The sequence below is a fragment of the Delphinapterus leucas genome, chromosome 19 (assembly GCF_059928025.1).
Source record: "Delphinapterus leucas isolate spDelLeu-1000000601 "Yukka" chromosome 19, BTC_Dleu_Yukka2, whole genome shotgun sequence".
Classification (NCBI taxonomy): domain Eukaryota; kingdom Metazoa; phylum Chordata; class Mammalia; order Artiodactyla; family Monodontidae; genus Delphinapterus; species Delphinapterus leucas.
The window spans coordinates 25,159,012-25,177,851 of record NC_143147.1 but is presented as its reverse complement, the minus strand read 5'-3'; the positions used below and the strand labels follow the sequence as shown (position 1 = coordinate 25,177,851).

Sequence of the window (18,840 nt, the reverse complement as noted above, 5' to 3'; positions counted from 1 at the left end):
CCTTTAGCTTCTCCCAGCCTCCTTTTCTTCATATTTGAGACCAAAAGAAATAGCCAACATGACATTTATGATTTTTAAAATGGTTTTTGCATTTAATACCTTATTTTTGGCTTTCCTTTTAACTTGTCTAAAAAATTATGGAACATCAAATTTTCTGTAATTGTCATTATTAATTTTTATTTTTTTATTTATTTATTTTGGGCTGTGTTGGGTCTTCGTTGCTGCGCATGGGCTTTCTGTAGTTGCTGCGAGCGGGGTCTACTATTTGTTGTGGTGCGCGGGCTTCTCATCACGGTGGCATCTCTCGTTGCGGAGCATGGGCTCTAGGGCCATGGGCTTCAGTAGTTGTGGCGCGGGCCCAGTAGCTGTGGCTCGCTGGCTGTAGAGCGCAGGCTCAGTAGTTGCGCTGCACAGTCTTAGTTGCTCCACGGCATGTGGATCTTCCTGGACCAGGGCTCGAACTTGTGTCCCCTGCATTGCAGATGGATTCTTAACCACTGCACCACCAGGGAAGTCCCGTTGTTATTAATTTTATAACCAGAACAAATATTTAAAAGTTATGAGACTATTTTAGAATATCTTTTCTTCTAGAAACAAAGCAACTAACAACCAGTAAATTACCGTGAAATTTTCATAGTGGAAAAAAATCAGCTTGATCACATGCATCCATCCTTGGTGAGAGAGAATCATTACTAAATGAAGCAAAGAGTTATATGTCCTGGTCTTAGAAATATACCAGGCCTAGAGATAGCGTAGAAAATGAAAAGAATCTGACTGAGGCTATAAGGAGAAAAGAAATTTTGGTATAAAATGGAATAGGAAAGCAGCCTTACAATAGTACTAGATGACTCAGAGAACCCCTTGTCAGAAAAAAAAAAAAAAAAAAATCAAGGAACCGTTTGTTAGAGAATATTATATTGCTTTCTAACCGAGACAAATTTTAAAAACTCAAGCCCAGCCTCACTAAATTATGCCATTCAGAATTAGTAACTTCTGACTTTCCACATCTGAGGCTTCTTTGATGCATGGCGATTCTTGGCCTTCTCTGTTCAGCATGTGCATTGAATTAACAGACCTGGAAGGAATGAGTATTTGACAGGAAACAGACAGTGTGTCTTCTGGTCTTAACTCCACCACCAGCTCGCTATAAGCCCTTGAGCAGATCAACCTTTTTTAATCAAGATTAAAAGTCTTCACCAAATTTCTTTATTCATTTAAAAAAATATTTTTCTATTTGCATGATGAAAAAGCTCTGGAGATGTTTCACAACAGTGTGAAACATTACTGAACCGTACCCTTACAAATGGTTCAGATAGTAAAAATAAAATAAAAGTCAGTGTTGGCTACTGAGCACCGTAGAAACAGGGTGAGGGGGATATATCTTGAGGCTCAGTCATTTATCAGACATTGTCTTAGGCATAGTGATACAAAGACCCACCTCCTGCCATCGAGAAGCTTGTGGTGTGTCAAAGGAGATGAATGCATAACTCATAATAAGCTTGTAAGAGTATAAAGAAAGTGGCTTAATGCACAAAGGTCAGAGTATATCTTTAGACCGAAGTGAGAGACGTGAAAAATGTTCTGGGGAAACTTCATCGAAGAGGAGTGGTGTTTGTACCAGGCTTAAAAGGAGATCTCCAGAGTTTAAAAAGTGGCCTTCCACGTCTAGCCAAGATGGAGTAACAAGGATGAAATGTACCCTCTTACCTGATACAACAACAACAAAAAAAACCAGACAAAATATATGAAACAATAGTTTTCTGGATACTAGATATCAGACAGCAGTGAAGGATGGTGATCCATGAGAGCCAGAGAACAAATGAGGTGAGCCCTACAGCTGCCCTAGCTTACTGCCTTGAGAGAATATCCAGGCTGTGGCACAGGGAGGGGGAACCACTATGGAGCCTGGGGCCTGGGAGACTAAGGCCACTGAAGTTTACAGGTCAGAGTAACAGAGGAGAGAGCTGCACAGAAAACTGGAGATCTGCAAGGGCCTCTGTTAAGTATCCACCAGAATACTGATCAGCACATGTTGTTAGAAAACCACCTGAGGACAAAAGAACAATCAGGAGGGCTAGAAGGAGCAGTGCCTGGTACTCACAGAGAGTGGGGAGTAGTACCTGTTCCCAGCAGCCAGACTGGAAAACCTCATTAAATATAGTACTCAGAAGGATCTTGCTTCAGTAGTGGGGAATAATTGGCCCTAGACTGAGCACTGCTCTGGTTTCCTCTAACAAATTTGAAAGTAAGACCCAAAAGGATCAAATTATTTCCAAGTAACTTAACTGCAACCCAGAAAAAGCTCAAGAATATTTATAGGAATACAAAATTATCCACCGTCAAGTAGGTAAAATTCACAATGTCTAGCATTCAATCAAAAATTAGCAAGCCTGCAGAGAAGCAGGAAAATGAAACCCATTATGAGGATAAAAATCAATCAGAACCAACCCAGAACTGCCACAGATGTTAGAAATAACCAATGGGACATTAAAATAGTTATTATCACTTTATTATAACAGTTAAAGACATGGAAGATATCAAAAAAGACCCAAGTCAGACTTGTAGAAGTGAAAACTATGTCTGACATGAAAATACACTGGATGGGATTAATAGCATATTAGACATGGAAGAAATCAAAGATTATTATTAATAAAGTGAACTTGAAGACATAGCAATAGAAACTATCCAAAATGAAGCACATAGAGAAAATAATTTTTTTGAAAAAGGAACAGATCATCAGTGAACTATGGGATAACTTCAGCCAGTCTAATATATGGGTAAATGAAGTCCCCGACCAAAGGGGGAAGACAGAAAAAAATATTTAAAGAAACAATGGCCGAAAACTTTCCAAATTTGATGAAAATCTCATAAACCAACAAATTCTAGAAATTACACCCAAAAAATCATGAAGGAAATTACACCAAGGCATATCACGATCAAATTGCTCAAAACCAATGATAAAAATAAAAACTAAAAGGCAGCCAGAGGAAAAAGACACATTTTATACAAAGGAATAAATATAAGGCTGTAGCAAATCTCCCATTAGTAACAAAAGTGAGAAAGCAGACAACATCTTTAAAATACTGAAGGAAAAAACTGTCAACCTACAATTCTATACCAATTGGTAATAGCTTTCAAAAATGAAAGTGAATTAAAGATTTTTCAGACACACAAAGGCTGAAACAGTGCATTTACCAGTAGATTCACAGCACAGAAATGTTAAAGAAAGTCCTTCAGGCAGAAAAAAATATGTATACCAGATGGAAATACAGATCTCCACAAACGAATAAAGAGCACTAGAAATAACAGCTACGTGGGTAAATATATAAGCTTCTTTCCTTGTTACTTCAATCTTTTTAAAGGCAATTGTTTAAAGAATGGCAGTAACAAAGTAATACGGGTCAATTCGTAAATTGACCATAACCAACCGAATTGTTCCTGCCCCCTAATAAGAGAGTTTCAAAAATGTGAAGCAAAAACTGATAGAACTACAAGGAAAAATGGAGAAATACACAATTATAGTTGTAAATTTCAGTGCCCCTCTCTCAATAATTGACAGAACAAGTCAACAGAAAAATAAGTACACATACGGAAGACCTGAACCACACTGTCAACTGAATTGACCTAATTGACATTTATAGAACATTCTGCCTAACAGCATCAGAATACACATTCTCTTCAAGTACATAGTTGCCAAGACAGACCATATTCTGGGCCATGATACAAGTCACAATGTAAAGGATTCAAGGTCCCTGCCATAATGAAATAAAATTAGAAATCAATAACAAAAAGATGGCCGAAAAATCTCCAAATAAGTAGAAGGCAAATAACACACTTTAGAGCAACACGTGGGTCAAAGAGTTGATTAAAATGAAGGATAGAAAGTATTTTGAACCGCATGAAGATGAAAACACAGCATATCAAAATTTATGTAATGCGGGCTTCCCTGGTGGCGCTGTGGTTGAGAGTCCGCCTGCCGGTGCAGGGGACGTGGGTTCGTGCCCCGGTCCGGGAAGATCCCACATGCCGCGGAGCGGCTGGGCCCATGAGCCATGGCCGCTGAGCCTGCGCGTCCAGAGCCTGTGCTCCGCAGCGGGAGAGGCCACAGCAGTGAGAGGCCCGCGTACAGCAAAAAAAAAAAAAAAAAAAAAAAATTTATGTAATGCTGGTAAAGCAATTCTTGGGTGGAAATTTACAGCACTAAATGCCTAGAACAGAAAAGGAGAGAGGTCTCAAATCAGTGAGGTCGGCTTCCACTTCAAGAAACTAGAAAAATAAGAGTCAATTAAACAAAATAAGCCAAAAAAAAGAAGACAATAAAAAATCAATGAAATAGAAAGCAGAAAAACAGTAGCAAATATCAGTGAGACCAAAATAAAATAGATCAGCATCTAATCAGATGAAGAGGAAAAACAGATGACACAAATTACCAAATCAGGATGAGAGAGGTGATATCCATACAGATCCTACAGATATGAAAAAGATTAAAAGGGAATATTATTATTAACATTTTATGCCAGTAAATTTTGACAGCTTAGATGAAATGGGCAAATTCTTTAAAAGGCACAAACTACACCAAAGCTCACACAAGAAGAAATAAATAACCAGAATAGTTCTTTGTCTATTAAGGAAATTGAATTAGTAGTTAAAACTTTCCCACATGGGCTTCCCTGGTGGCGCAGTGGTTGAGAGTCCGCCTGCCGATGCAGGGGACACGGGTTCGTGCCCCGGTCCGGGAAGATCCCACATGCCGTGGAGCGGCTGGGCCTGTGAGCCATGGCCGCTGAGCCTGCGCGTCCGGAGCCTGTGCTCCGCAACGGGAGAGGCCCACGTACCGCAAAAAAAACAAAAAAAACAAAAAAAACTTTCCCGCAGAGAAAACTCCAGGTCTAGGTGGCTTCATTGGTGAATTCTATACATTTAAGGAAAAAATACCAGGCATATGCAAACTCTTCCAGAACACTGAAAAGGAGATGCTTCCCAACTCATTCTGTGAGTCCAGCCTTACCCTGATATCAAAACCAGACAAAAATATTACACGAATAGAAAACTACAGAACAATATCCATTGGGAACATAGATATAAAAAATCTAAGCAAAATTGAATATATCCACTTCAGCAGTATATAGAAGGAAAAATCAAACCCAACAATATATAAAACGAATAATACATTATGACCAAGTGAGATTTATCCCAAGCGTGCAAGGTTGATTTAACATTCAAAAATCAATCTGTGTAATTCACCATATAAATAAACTAAGAAGAAAAACCATACGACATCTCAATAGATGCAGGAAAAGCATTTGATAAAATCCAACATCCGTTTCTGATAAAAACTCTCAGCAGACTAACAATAGAAGTTAACTTCCTCAATCTGATAGAGGGCATCTGTGAAAAGTCTTTCACCGTGTTCAATGGTGAAAGGTTGAATGCTTTCCCCCTCAGACAGGATTCAGCACAACTGGATATTTTTAGGATGGTTACATTGTCTGTTTTGGATAATTGTATTAATTGGATAATTTGTATTGTCACTTTATAGTGTCACTTTGGGAAACAGTGGGAGTTTTTTTAAAAGTTAAACATACCTAACCCTCCTAGGAATTTACCGAAGGGAGAAATGAATGCATATAAGCACGTAAAGACTCATACACAAACGTTCATGGCAGCTTTATTTGTAACAGTCAACTACAGGGAATAACCCACATGTCCATTAACAGGTGCATGGGTAAGCAAACTGTGGTATCCATACAGTGGACTCCCACTCAGCGATAAAAGGAATGACTATTGATACACGATGCCACATGGCTGAATTTCAAAATGAACGCTTGGTCAAAGAAGCCCACCTTAAAGATGTACATACTGTGTGATTCCGTTTCTATAAAACTCTAGAAAACACAAACTAAGCTACAGTAACAGGAAGCACATCATAAGTGGTTGCCTGGGAAAGGAGGGTAGGTGGGGAGGAGGCAAGAAGAAAAGATTACAAAGGAGAACAAGGAGACTTGTGGGGGACAGCGGATATTTTGAGCGTGGCCGTGCTTTCAGGGTATATACACATCTTAGAACTTTTCCTGTTGTACGCTTCGAATGCGTGGACTTTATCAGCTGTCAGTGATGCCACAGTGAAGCTCTTAATAAGCTTGGAACTGGGCTCTAGAGTCTAGGGAAGGAGGTCCAGGTGAGATGGGTCAGTGCACTGGGGGTAGAAGAAAACAGCATGAACAGAGCCATAAAGGGAATACTTGAAAATACATGGGCTCTGTTCTGAGAACAGTGAGAAGTAGTCCGGTGTGGCAGCCTCAGAGGTTGTACAGAGGGAGTGGCAAGAAATACTAGAAAGGTATGTAGGTGTGGCCAGATTGTCAAGGAACTTGAAGGCAGTGTCATGAGTCTGAACTGATGCCAAAGCAGGAGGAAGTTGCCGAGGAGAACATGTAGAGTGAAAAGAGGGACCAGATTGGAACCCTAGGCAAATCCCGTGTTTAATGGATGGGAAGTCAAAAGGGTAGAAGGAGACTTGAGGGAAGTAATCTCTTGGAAAGAAGAGGACAGCATGATCAAATGCCTCAGCATAAAAGGAGATTAAAACCCCCAAGAAAGAATTAATTGAAAAGATTGAATGGAAGTATAGTCTGATCTTTAAAATGTTAGCTTATCTCTTTCAATTCTAAATTCTATGACTTTACACTCAGAAATTTAATTTTTTTTGGTACTGTACCAGTTCAGGAAAACCAGCTCCGGATATCTCTTTAGTGAGTGAGAACCTGAAAGTCCAGATGTAGATGTTCTAAACTTGACCGGCCAGTGCTGACTCCCCAATGAGCAAGGTTCTGAAGTTGTTATTCTTCCGCTAGGTGAAAGCAGTCATTCTGCAATTGGGAAACAGTGGTTGATCCTATGAGATCAGGGTATAGTTTTCAAAGCTTATACACATAGGGATTCTGACACCCCATCTCCCGTGGGACGCTCTGTTATTTGACGGCAGCTTATTGGACCTCTCATGTGGGTTGGAAAAAGAACTTAAGGGACTTCCCTGGTGGCGCAGTGGTTAAGAATCCGCCTGCAATGCAGGGGACACGGGTTCCAGCCCTGGTCCGGGAAGATCCCACATGCCGCGGAGCAACTAAGCCCGTGCACCACACCTACTGAGCCTGCGCTCTAAAGCCCGCGAGCCATAACTGCTGAGCCCGCGTGCCACAACTACTGAAGCCTGCATGCTCTAGAGCGCATGCTCTGCAACAAGAGAAGCCACCACAATGAGAAAGAAGCCCACGCATTGTAGCAAAGAGTGGCCCCCGCTGGCCACAACTAGAGAAAGCCTGCAGCAACAAAGACCCAATGCAGCCAAAATAAATAAAGAAAATTATTTTTTAGAAAAAGAACTTAAGGCCGCGAACAAAGGGAAATAGTTTTACAAAGTAACTTGTTTTATGTATATGAGCTTTCAGAGCCATATTCTACTACTTTCTTATATACAATTTCTGCCAATTGTTTCTTATATTTTATAAACCCAAGCATTCTAATAGCTAACTCCAGGGTCTCTTTGAAACTTGTTTCTGCATCTTAAAAGTCATCCCATCTGTTGGATTCTTATTTCAGTGCTATTTTCAACTGTCACTAGTGGAAGCTAAATCATATTCACTATTTTGTGACTAGACTGAATCCTGGGTAAATAAACTCAGCATTGTCAGTTAAATGATAGCCATCTGTTCAGAAGAACAGAACTCAAACCTGAAAGTATACCTTTAGCAAAAGGAAAGGTGTAAAAATAAACATCTCAGCACCCGACAAACCTTGGTTAATTGTTAGATATTACACATCATTCCTGTTCTAAGTCACTTAACCTTTCTAGAAGAGAGGCAGTAATAAATCAAAGCTGGTGTTTATCACATTGAGAAGATGTGAATATTAACTCCTGGAAGCACATTCCTTAGCCCCTGGCCTCTACCATCATATCACGTAGTCCAGGTGGGTGGTTTAGATATCCTGAACAGTGTGTGAGGCGCTTTTGATATGTGTTACAGAATTTTATTTAGGGTTTTATACTGTTCAGAAAACTTTTTCACCTTTGTTGCATAAAAGATTAGACAGTTACAGTCGTCCCCAGGAACCCTTGGCAGGTGACTCTAAAAGCAGATTCCTGGGGACTTCCCTGGTGGCGCAGTGGTTAAGAATCCACCTGCCAACACAAAGGACACGGGTTCCAGCCCTGGTCCGGGAAGATCCCACACGCTGCGGAGCAACTAAGCCCATGCGCCACAACTACTGAGCCTGCGCTCTAGAGCCCACGAGCCACAACTACTGAGCCCATGCGCCACAGCCGCTGAAGCCCGTATGCCTAGAGCCCATGCTCCGCAACAAGAGAAGCCACAGCAATGAGAAGCCTGTGCACTGCAACGAAGAGGAGCCCCCGCTCGCTGCAACTAGAGAAAGCCCGCGCGCAGCAATGAAGACCCAACTCAGCCAAAAATAAATAAATTTATTTAAAAAAATAATTTAAAAAAGTAAAAGCAGATTCCTGGGGACTTCCCTGGTGGTACAGTGGTAAAGAATCCACCTTCCAGTCCTCAGGGGACACGGACTAGATCCCTGGCTGGGGAACTAAGATCCCACATGCCACATGGCAACTAAGCCTGCACACCATAACTATTGATCTCGCCAGCCTCGACAAGAGAGCCCATGTGCTGCAAACTACAGAGCCCACGCACAGACGGAGCAGACCGTGCACCGTAACGAAAAGATCCCACGTGCCTCAACAAAGATCCTGTGTGCCGCAACTAAGACCCATCGCAGCCAAAATAAATAAATAAATAAAAATAAGGAAAATAAATAAATATTTTTAAAATAAGTAAATAAATAAATTAATTGCAGGTTCCTGAATGTGCTGTCCTTTGTAGCTTCCATCCTGGATAGAGGAGTAAGAAGGTCAGGAGACCCAGGTTCCTTTAAATATAAAACCTTATGGTTTTAAAGAAAAAAACCTTATGGTTTAAAAACTTGCCATCAGTTATAGTGCTTGGAACCTAAAATAGCAAATAGGGCAGAGTAGCACGCTGCCAGTTCTACAGTGTTCTTCGTCTTGCACATTTGGGAAAATAGATTTTTTTGGACATGCTTCCTCTTCCTTCTGCCTGACTCTCCCCTGATCTACCTAGCAATGAGTTAAACTTATTGCAGTTTTGTTCTCGGATTGTATTAGCAGATTCCCTTTAGTAGTAAAAGGGAGTCAGATATAAGGCTTTTTGTGGCTTTTAGGTTCCTGTCTGCCTTGTTTCTGCACCTCTGCTGTTGTCAGATCTCTCAGACAAGGGCACTGATTGACCACAAACCAAAACAAAAAGATGCTCCCTTGCTGGTAAGCATCATTGGAACCTAGCTTTTAAGAAGTCCTGTTTCTTTCCGGTGCTGTGGGTATGCTGAACCCGGGACTGATGGCTGCTAGAGGTAGTTGAGCAGATAACCATCTTGGGAATTCTGGAGTCCATGTGATGAACTTATTCCTCACCCCTCAATCTAGCTTTCATTTCTCTGAAGAGCAGTCACCTAGACACACTCCAAAGAAAGGAACAGGAATCCTTACCAGATAATGGATGGAAAACGATATTAGGAGAAGCCCGCCCCAGACGGAATGGTGAGTGAAGGCCAGGGCATACGATGGAAAGAGGGGACCTGCAGAGCAGACAGAGAACTCAGTGCATCTAATCTAATAGGACTGAAATAAGAAGATCGATATCTTGGGCTTCCCTGGTGGCGCAGTGGTTGAGAGTCCGCCTGCCGATGCAGGGAACACGGGTTCGTGCCCCGGTCCGGGAAGATCCCACATGCCGCAAAGCGGCTGGGCCCGTGAGCCATGGCTGCTGAGCATGCGCATCCGGAGCCTGTGCTCCGCAACGGGAGAGGCCACAACAGTGAGAGACCCACGTACCGCAAAAACAAAAAACAAACAAAAAAAAAAAGATCGATATCCTTAAGTCACCCCAAAAATCCCTTTCCCAGTTGTATGTTATCACACCACATGTATATTTGATGTTGTTTAACCAAACAAAATTGATTGTAAACGTAAAACTTATAATAAAACCTCACTTGTTTCTATTTTACTCATTCAAAATTTTCATCAGTAAGGAAAAGGATGCAAAAGAAATCAAACGTAAGACTTTGTAGCTTGAGGCTCCTGCCTAACGAGTTTTTAATGGATTGGGCTGTACACACAAGGTCAGTCAAAGGTGGCAGGGGTGGAACTGCAGGAGGTATGAAGGACTTTGGGCCTGGACCAAAAGGAACCTCAGATTTAGAAACTTGTTAATTATTTCAGTTTTGCTATAGATTATTATCATCATGCTTAGTATTATGTGAAACAGTCTATAAAGTCTGGATTTTTTTTCATCAGAATGAATGCTTTAGGTTTGATTTCTATATATCAGTTTTTCATTGCTTTGATTAATGAAAATAGTAGTAGTAACTACTTCTTAAGGTCCTATTATTATATCCATTTATTTACATAAATTATAGGATTTAATCTTCAAAGTCACTGTACTGCAGCGTAGACATTCTTATCCCCATTTTACAGGTGAAGAAATGGGTTCAGAGCATATAAATGACTGACCCAAGGTCGCAAAGCTAATTAAGTAGCAGAGCAGAGTCAGAGTCAAACCCAAGTTCTCTGACTGTAAAACTCATGGTCTCTGAAAGTCACTGTCTTCGTGTGAAGACCAGGAGCGTAAAAAGCTTGACAGGGACACGCGTCTTGACTTTCAGAGAGCTTTAGCTGTACCGCACCTTGTATGGCTTTGCTCTCCTTTCCTCAACCTGTAGAGTGAGCCCCGACTCAAAAGTGTGAGACTTTCTGTAGATAAGTTAGATGCCAGAGATACAGCAAGACACCCCTCCTTCCCGCACTGAGTTTACAAATAGATAACAAAAAGCAATTACAGTTCTGCTGAGAACCATGCAGGTGAACTGAGAAGTGCTGTGAATAAGGTTTGCTTTAAAAAATTTTTTTTAAAAATTAGGAAAAGACTTGTAGGAAAATATTTAGCCTAATCATGAGAAGAATTTGTGGAGAACTTCCTATTTTTAGAAGAAATAAAATTGAATTTCTTTACTCAACGAATTATAATTCAACCTAATTCAGGCAAAACTAGCTAGTTTAGCAGAATTTTATCTTTTTTTTTTAAACATCTTTATTGGAGTATAATTGCTTTACAATGCTGTGTTAGTTTCTGCTGTATAACAAAGTGAATCAGCTATATGTATACATATATCCCCATATCCCCTCCCTCTTGCGTCTCCCTCCCACCCTCCCTATCCCACCCCTCTAGGTGGTCACAAAGCATCGAGTTGATCTCCCTGTGCTATGCAGCTGCTTCCCACTGGCTATCTATTTTACATTTGGTAATGTATATATGTCCACGCCACTCTCTCACTTCGTCCCAGCTTACCCTTCCCCCTCCCCATGTCCTCAAGTCCATTCCCTATGTCTGCATCTTTATTCCTGTCCTGCCCCTAGGTTCTTCAGAACCTTTTTTTTTTTAGATTCCATATATATGTGTTAGCATACAGTATTTGTTTTTCTTTCTGATTTACTTCACTCTGTATGACAGACTCTAGGTCCATCCACCTCACTACAAATAACTCAATTTCGTTTCTTTTTATGGCTGAGTAATTCCATTGTATATATGTGCCACATCTTCTTTATCCATTCATCTGTCGATGGACACTTAGGTTGCTTCCATGTCCTGGCTATTGTAAATAGTGCTGCAATGAACATTGTGGTGTACATGACTCTTTTAGAGTTATGGTTTTCTCTGGGTATATGCCCAGTAGTGGGATTGCTGGGTCATTTGGTAGTTCTGTTTTTAGTTTTCTAAGGAACCTCCATAATGTTGTCCATAGTGGCTGTATCAATTTACATTCCCACCAGCAGTGCAAGAGGGTTCCCTTTTCTCCACAGCCTCTCCAGCATTTATTGTTTGTAGATTTTTTTGATGATGGCCATTCTGACTGGTGTGAGGTGATATCTCCTTGTAGTTTTTGTTTGCATTTCTCTAATGATTAGTGATGTTGAGCATCCTTTCATGTGTTTGTTGGCGATCTGTATATCTTCTTTGGAAAAATGTCTATTTAGGTCTTCTGCCCATTTTTGGATTGGGTTGTTTGTTTTCTTGTTATTGAGCTGCATGAGCTGTTTGTAAATTTTGGAGATTAATCCTCTGCCAGTTGCTTCATTTGCAAATATTTTCTCCTATTCTGAGGGTTGTCTTTTCGTCTTCTTTATGGTTTCCTTTGCTGTGCAAAAGCTTTTAAGTTTCATTAGGTCCCATTTGTTTATTTTTGTTTTTATTTCCCTTTCTCTAGGAGGTGGGTGAAAAAGGATATTGCTGTGATTTATGTCACAGGGTGTTCTGCCTATGTTTTCCTCTAAGAGTTTTATAGTGTCTGGCCTTACATTTATGTCTTTAATCCATTTTGAGTTTCTTTTTGTGTATGGTATTAGGAGGTGTTCTAATTTCATTCTTTTACATGTAGCTGTCCAGTTTTTCCAGCACCACTTATTGAACAGGCTGTCTTTTCTCTATTGTATATTCTTGCCTCCTTTATCAAAGATAAGGTGACCATATGTGTGTGGGTTTATCTCAGGGCTTTCTATCATGTTCCCCTGATGTATATTTCTGTTTTTGTGCCAGTACCATACTGTCTTGATTACTGTAGCTTTGTAATATAGTCTGAAGTCAGGGAGCCTGATTTCCTCCAGCTCCGTTTTTCTTTCTCAAGTTTGCTTTGGCTATTCGGGGTCTTTTGTGTTTCCATACAAACTGTGAAAGTTTTTGTTCTAGCCCTGTGAAAAATGCCATTGGTAGTTTGATAGGGATTGCACTGACTCTGTAGATTGCTTTGGGTAGTATAGTCATTTTCACAATGTTGATTCTTCCAATCCAAGAACATGGTATATCTCTCCATTTGTCTGTATCATCTTTAATTTCTTTCATCAGTGTCTTATAGTTTTCTGCATACAGGTCTTTTGTCTCCTTAGGTAGGTTTATTCCTAGGTATTTGATTCTTTTTGTTGCAGTGGTAAATGAGCATGTTTCCTTAATTTCTCTTTCAGATTTTTCATCATTAGTGTATAGGAATGCAAGAGATTTCTGTGAGAATTTTATCTTGTATGCATCACCCTGAGTAGTCTTTGCCAACTACTGATACAATTGTTTCCTTTGTTTCCTGTAAACATCTTTTTTGGGAATTCTTAGTTGGCACTGAGATTGTACCTATAACTGTGTACATATGTGAATTCTCTTCACTTATACCAGGTGGTGAAAGACAATGGGAAATTGTCTGTAACACACTGAGAGGAAAGTATTGTCAACCTATAATTCTTTACCCAGCCAAAGTATTAATCAGGTGTGAAATTAAAAAACCAAAACAAACGAACAAGGGGAAAAACATGGTCAGAGAAGCAGAGGCTTTTCACACACCCTTTCATAGGAAATTTTCCGAGGATATATTCCCACAAACTAAGGTAATAAAACCAGAACGAGGAAGACGTGAGGACCAAGATGTAGCAGATCCAAATCAGGAAGGAAACAAAGCCTGAGCGGCAGCTGTGGTTTAAACTTGGCAGAGCCATCCGTCCAGATCAGAGCGAGCAGATAAGAGGGCATCAGTGAATGGTCCCTGGGGAAAGGGGGACTCATGGGTTTATATTTTATCCTTAAAAAGCTAGACCATGACGACAAAAGCAATTATAAATTCCAAGGGGGAAAATAACATTCAAGACAGAATATATTTTGGGACATTACTGAAGTAGTGAATAATAATTACATGGTTGCAGTAATAAAACACTGCTTGATTTCCAACTTTTGGAATTAATCTTAGTCAAAGCAATTGCTAAGCATGGAAGCCTTTGAAATGTTACAGAACACTGAGTTGATAATAATCAATATTTTTTTAATGCCTTCTATGTTCCAGGCACTGTTCTAGATGAGGGGATACAGTGAACAAAAGAGCTCTTAATGCTCACATTCTAGAAGCCGCGGGGTGGGGGTGGGGCGGTAAACAATAAACACATACAAATAAGTAAGAGAGTGTCTAGAGTGGCATGAAGATAAACAGGATAACATGAGAGCGCATAGCTAGGGGTAAGAGGTTGCTTTTGCTCACACAGACCTTTCAGAAGGAGTGATGCTCCAATTAGGATTCCAAAGATGAGGAAAAGGAGAAGATCCGGGGTGTTACCAGGCTGAAGAGCAAAGGCCTTAAAGCAAGAATGAACTTGTGATGGTCAAAAGATAAGGGGAGGGAGATGCAAGAGGGAGGAGATATGGGGATATATGTAGATGTATAGCTGATTCACTTTGTTATACAGCGGAAACTAACACACAATTGTAAAGCAATTATACTCCAATAAAGATGTTAAAAAAAAAGATAAGGGCCAGTTTAGCTGGAGCAGAGCAAATGAGGGGGAGAGTGTAAGAGTGTGGATGTTAGAGAAAGCCCAGACAAGATCATTGAAGGTTTTATGGGCAATAGTGAGGGGGTTGCAATAAGAGACCACTTTTTAACAAGAGGAGTGATGCGATGCGATCTGATTATATTTCAGAAAAATCACGCTGGCTGTTACGTAGAGGACAGATTATAGCGAGATAAGAGGTGCTGGTCCTGGAGAGAGAAGGTGATGACTTGCACTAGTGTTTTAGCAGTGGGGACAGTGAGAATATATTTTGGAGACAGCGATGACAGGACTTATGTGAGGTGAAAGGGAAGGAGAGGGTTCATCTCTGGCTGGAGCACCTGGTAGTTGGGGTAGCGTTGACTGAGAGTGGGATATTTGGGGTAGGAGCACCTTTTGGAGGTAAAATCAAGAGTCCATTGTTGGAGATGTTAACAAAGGAAATACTCTCAACCTCGAGGAGGTGCAAGTATTTGGGAGGGAGGCAGAAGTGCTAAAAGGATAGAGATGCCAGGATCCTCACCTTATACAGTGAGCAGTAAAAATATGGTTTCTTATTGATGGAACAAAGCAAAGGATACCTATATTGTTTCATGTAATAAAGAGAGTCCAAAGTGATACAACCATATTGATTAAGTTACAGATGAGGGGGGCAAGAGGAGGCTATTAGTGATACAAATGCAGATGTGTTATAAAAAGAAGTCAATGGATAACATCTAAAATTGGTAAATTAAGAAAGAACTCTATGAGCAGATTATTAAGTGATTGGAGCAAACCATCAAAAGAACTAAAAATAAAAGCAATTTAAAAAAACAAGCATGAAAGAAGGGAACAGTGGGTCAAGGGACTGTTGCTTTTTTTTTTTTTTTTTTCAGTCCTCTGTGTGGGTTATTTCGTTAAAGAATGAAAGGGTAATGTTTTTAATGGCCTCAACAAAGTCAGATTTTCTGCATATGGCGTGGAAGTCCTTTTTGGTTTCCCAAAATTAATTGAACAGTGGGGAAGGAGGGGGGTATTAAAAGTCTTATTTCTCCAAAATAATACCAAGAATCTTCCACTTAAAAACATGCAGGAAGGTGGGTGTGCTACCAGGTGTCAAAAGAAAAGGTTAGTCGTCTGTTCCTTTCTTGACCTGTAGGTGTTTCAACAATTCTAATTTAATTTAATTCTAATTTAAATCATGTTCCGTGTCCTCTACCACCTTCTAGAGAACCATCCAAGCCCCCACCAGAATTTACGGTTTTTCTGGGCTATTTGGCCAACTTAATGGAATGGAGAGTCCCAGGAAAGGAAGAAAGGCTGGAGACAGAAGGCAGTACAAAGGAGCAGAGTGGCAGCCACAGAAACAGACACTTAAAAAGTGACTGTGGGGACTTCCCTGGTGGTCCAGTGGTTAAGACTGCGTGCTTCCAATGCAGGGGGCGTGGGTTCGATCCCTGGTCAGGGAACTAAGATCCCGCATGCCGTGCTGCACGGCAAAAAAAAAAAGTGACCACGGAGGGGAGGGCCACGCGAGGGGTTGCAATCTATTGCTTAGCTGGAGATCTGTGGTCAATTCCTTGGCCACGTATCTATCAACAAAAGTGTCTTTACCCACCCGCCTGCCTCCTCTCTCCCATCCCTCCAGCCCAGCAAGCTGAGGACACACTTGCCACTGACTCACCTGCTCTAGCATAAATGGGGAAGAGACCCTTTTAAGACCTCTTCTGAGTGATGTTCTGAGTTACTCTCAGGAGAAATTCTCTTCTGTGTGCTTCTGTTTGCTTTTCTCTCCACCCTCCTAGCCTGTTTGTTACTGTGACTCCTGCTTCTCCTTTTGCCCCACATTCTCCCTCCCAGACCCCTTCCTCCCTGGAACCACCCTTTCTGTAGCCTGGGCTCAGCTACTTTCCCTCACCTCCTCCCCCGCAACAGACATGCGCACTGGGTGGCTGACATCCATGGAAGATTAGTTACAGCATCGATGGACACCCTTAGGATGTGCGTGTTTTAGGAAGAGGAATGTTGTGTTAAAATTCCATCCAGGTTCCGTCCCTCACTCCTTAATATTTAACTTAATGCCTGAGACCCCAAAGCGTGGCATTATAATATCCATCTGTGCACAGAGTAATCCCATCAAACTCGAATTTCACCCAGTCTTGTGGATTTTCTGGAACTTTACAACAGAAGCTTTGAAAGCGTGAGCAATGTCAGCAGAGCCTTAAACAGCGTGATAACCTTAGCTTACTGTGGATGTGCGCTGGTAGGAGGAAACTCTCTCATTCCAATCTTACAACCAAGAAAGTTTGACTAAACATCAGGACAGGTTTTTGACTGTCAGAGACTGATGAAATGATGGGAACTGCAGCTATAACTGCTTTCCATCCTTAGTGAAACCTGAAAATAGAAGTCATATTATATTGTTGCCCGGGAGCAGATCAGGTAACTTCTGAGGTCCCTCTGCTTCTCGGTTCTGCTCATCTTTCACTGGCAATTCATGGAGTATCGTGAGACTGTAGGGTTGGGACGAGCTTAAAGATTCCAACCAGTTCCAGGCAATGGTCAGACTTCAACAGAACTCATCCCTGACTGCTTACTAATTGCTCTGTTTGTAAGGACCTCCAGACAAATCGATTGCACAGCTCCTTTGGTGATGTATTTAATGATCTTAAATATCCCACTCAGGAAATTTGGTCCTCTTCCTAAACCGAAATTTCCTATGCTTTGGTTTCTTCTCGTTCTCAGGGACTGTCAGAACAGCTGTCACCATCTAGTGACTCACCTTATGATACCTTCATATACTCATCTGACCTTTTATCTCCTTCATTCATGGTTCTTATTCTCCGGCTCTTTAATATATTCAAATTATTTGTGCTCAAGATCAACAGCAGTTGGAAAGCAGTCATAGTGGGGTGACTACTGAGTTGTGTCTACTTCCTCACTCTATAAAGTTACTGGAAATTCACTTTAGCGCGATATACCAATCATTGCTCATCACTCCCAGATGCATGCTCTGAGAGACAGGAAATTCACGCTACTGGGCGTGCACGCCATTGCTCACCCAGAGGGAGGTGGCATTTCTCAGTCTCAGTCTGAGAAACCTCCTTTCGCTTCCCTTAGGTGCTCTCCATTATAAGAGACGGGCTAGATTGGGAGGGGCCCCGCACAGGAATGTCACAGGTATCTTGGCTATAGCAGACGCCAACACAGAGTCTGTGTGCAAGCCTGAGAGCGAGTTACAGTCCAAGAGGCCTTGAGTGCCCTTGGGCCCGAGACAGCTCAGAACCCTCCAGAGATGAGTCACCCTTCGCAGGTTCGGCATTTTGGCCTAGAGCGACACCATCCCCAGTGAACAGTGGAAGTGAAATATGCCTCTTACTGTCTCCACCGCTGAGAAAACGAATTGCTCATATTAGTTTTCTATGATACCAGGACAGTCAGTGGCTCGGGAATAAAACGCTGTAGTCATGAACATTTATTGACAGCACAGACCTCAAGGTATTTATCGAAAAGCTATCAGATTCTCTAGTCATGGAATTGATTTATTATCAATGAACATTTACTGAGCGCTTGTGACACAGGAAACACCCTTCTGTACATCGTGGGTAGCCACACGCATCCTTCAGTCCCCGACCCCCTAGCCTTGACAGCCAACATGAACCCAGACGAGCGCTGGTACCCCAGTGAAGTCTGTGTTAAAGGTGCGTGAAAGCATAGAGGCCGGAGCCCCTAACTCTGCCTGGGAGAGTACAAGGTGCTGTTCTTCCAGCTGGTCTGGAAGCACTTGTCCAGCAGAGAGGCAGGGAAGGGCTGAGGTAGGGCACCGGAAAGCACCGGAAAGGCAGGTACCTCGCAGGGGCTGATCTGGGTGGGACAGATTGACAGGCACCTTCTATGTGAAATGACCGTAGGTCCTCGCTTGCCAGGGACAGTCGTGGTTTATGGCTATTGCCCCAACATAATAATTAATAGAGCTGCCTCTTTTAACTCTGAAGAGCGTCCCAGACAGATGATCGGTTACACGGCCACCTGACGTATACACTGTGCAGGTGGGCTTAGTAGGTTTTGTGAAGCAGTGAACTGATCAGATTTGTGTTCTGGAAGGATAGCTCCAGCAGCTGTGAGGAGGACAGTTTGTAGAGGGAAGAGACTAGAAGCAGAGAGAGAAAGAGAGAAGTAGAATTAGATACCACCTGCCTTGAAAACTAACTCTGTCCTAACCATATTCCAAACACAAGCTTGCCTAAGTGTTGGTTATAAGAACATCTCTGTCTCCAGTTATAATTTCTTGAACAGCCTCAAAGCTGCATAGATGTTCTGCATGCGTCTTGGTCTTTTAAATTCTTGGTAGTTTTCAGAAGTTATATTAGCAATGTATCTACCAACCTGCCTTTTTTTTTTTTTTTTTTTTTTTT

The 18,840-nt window shown here is 41.5% G+C and overlaps 1 protein-coding gene across 6 annotated transcripts in view; it reads left to right on the top strand.

The window, feature by feature from the left end:
* Positions 1 to 18,840, top strand: part of MYO1D (myosin ID) — a 344,153-nt gene that overhangs the window by 261,650 nt on the left and 63,663 nt on the right. Inside the window, exon 22 of one of the 6 annotated variants that reach the window (XM_089900788.1) lies at positions 1 to 18,840. This exon is cut by the window's left edge and continues 21,325 nt beyond it. The exons of the other annotated variants lie outside the window; for them this stretch is intronic. The gene's annotated coding sequence lies outside the window, so the exon portion shown is untranslated. 6 annotated transcript variants of the gene reach the window in all.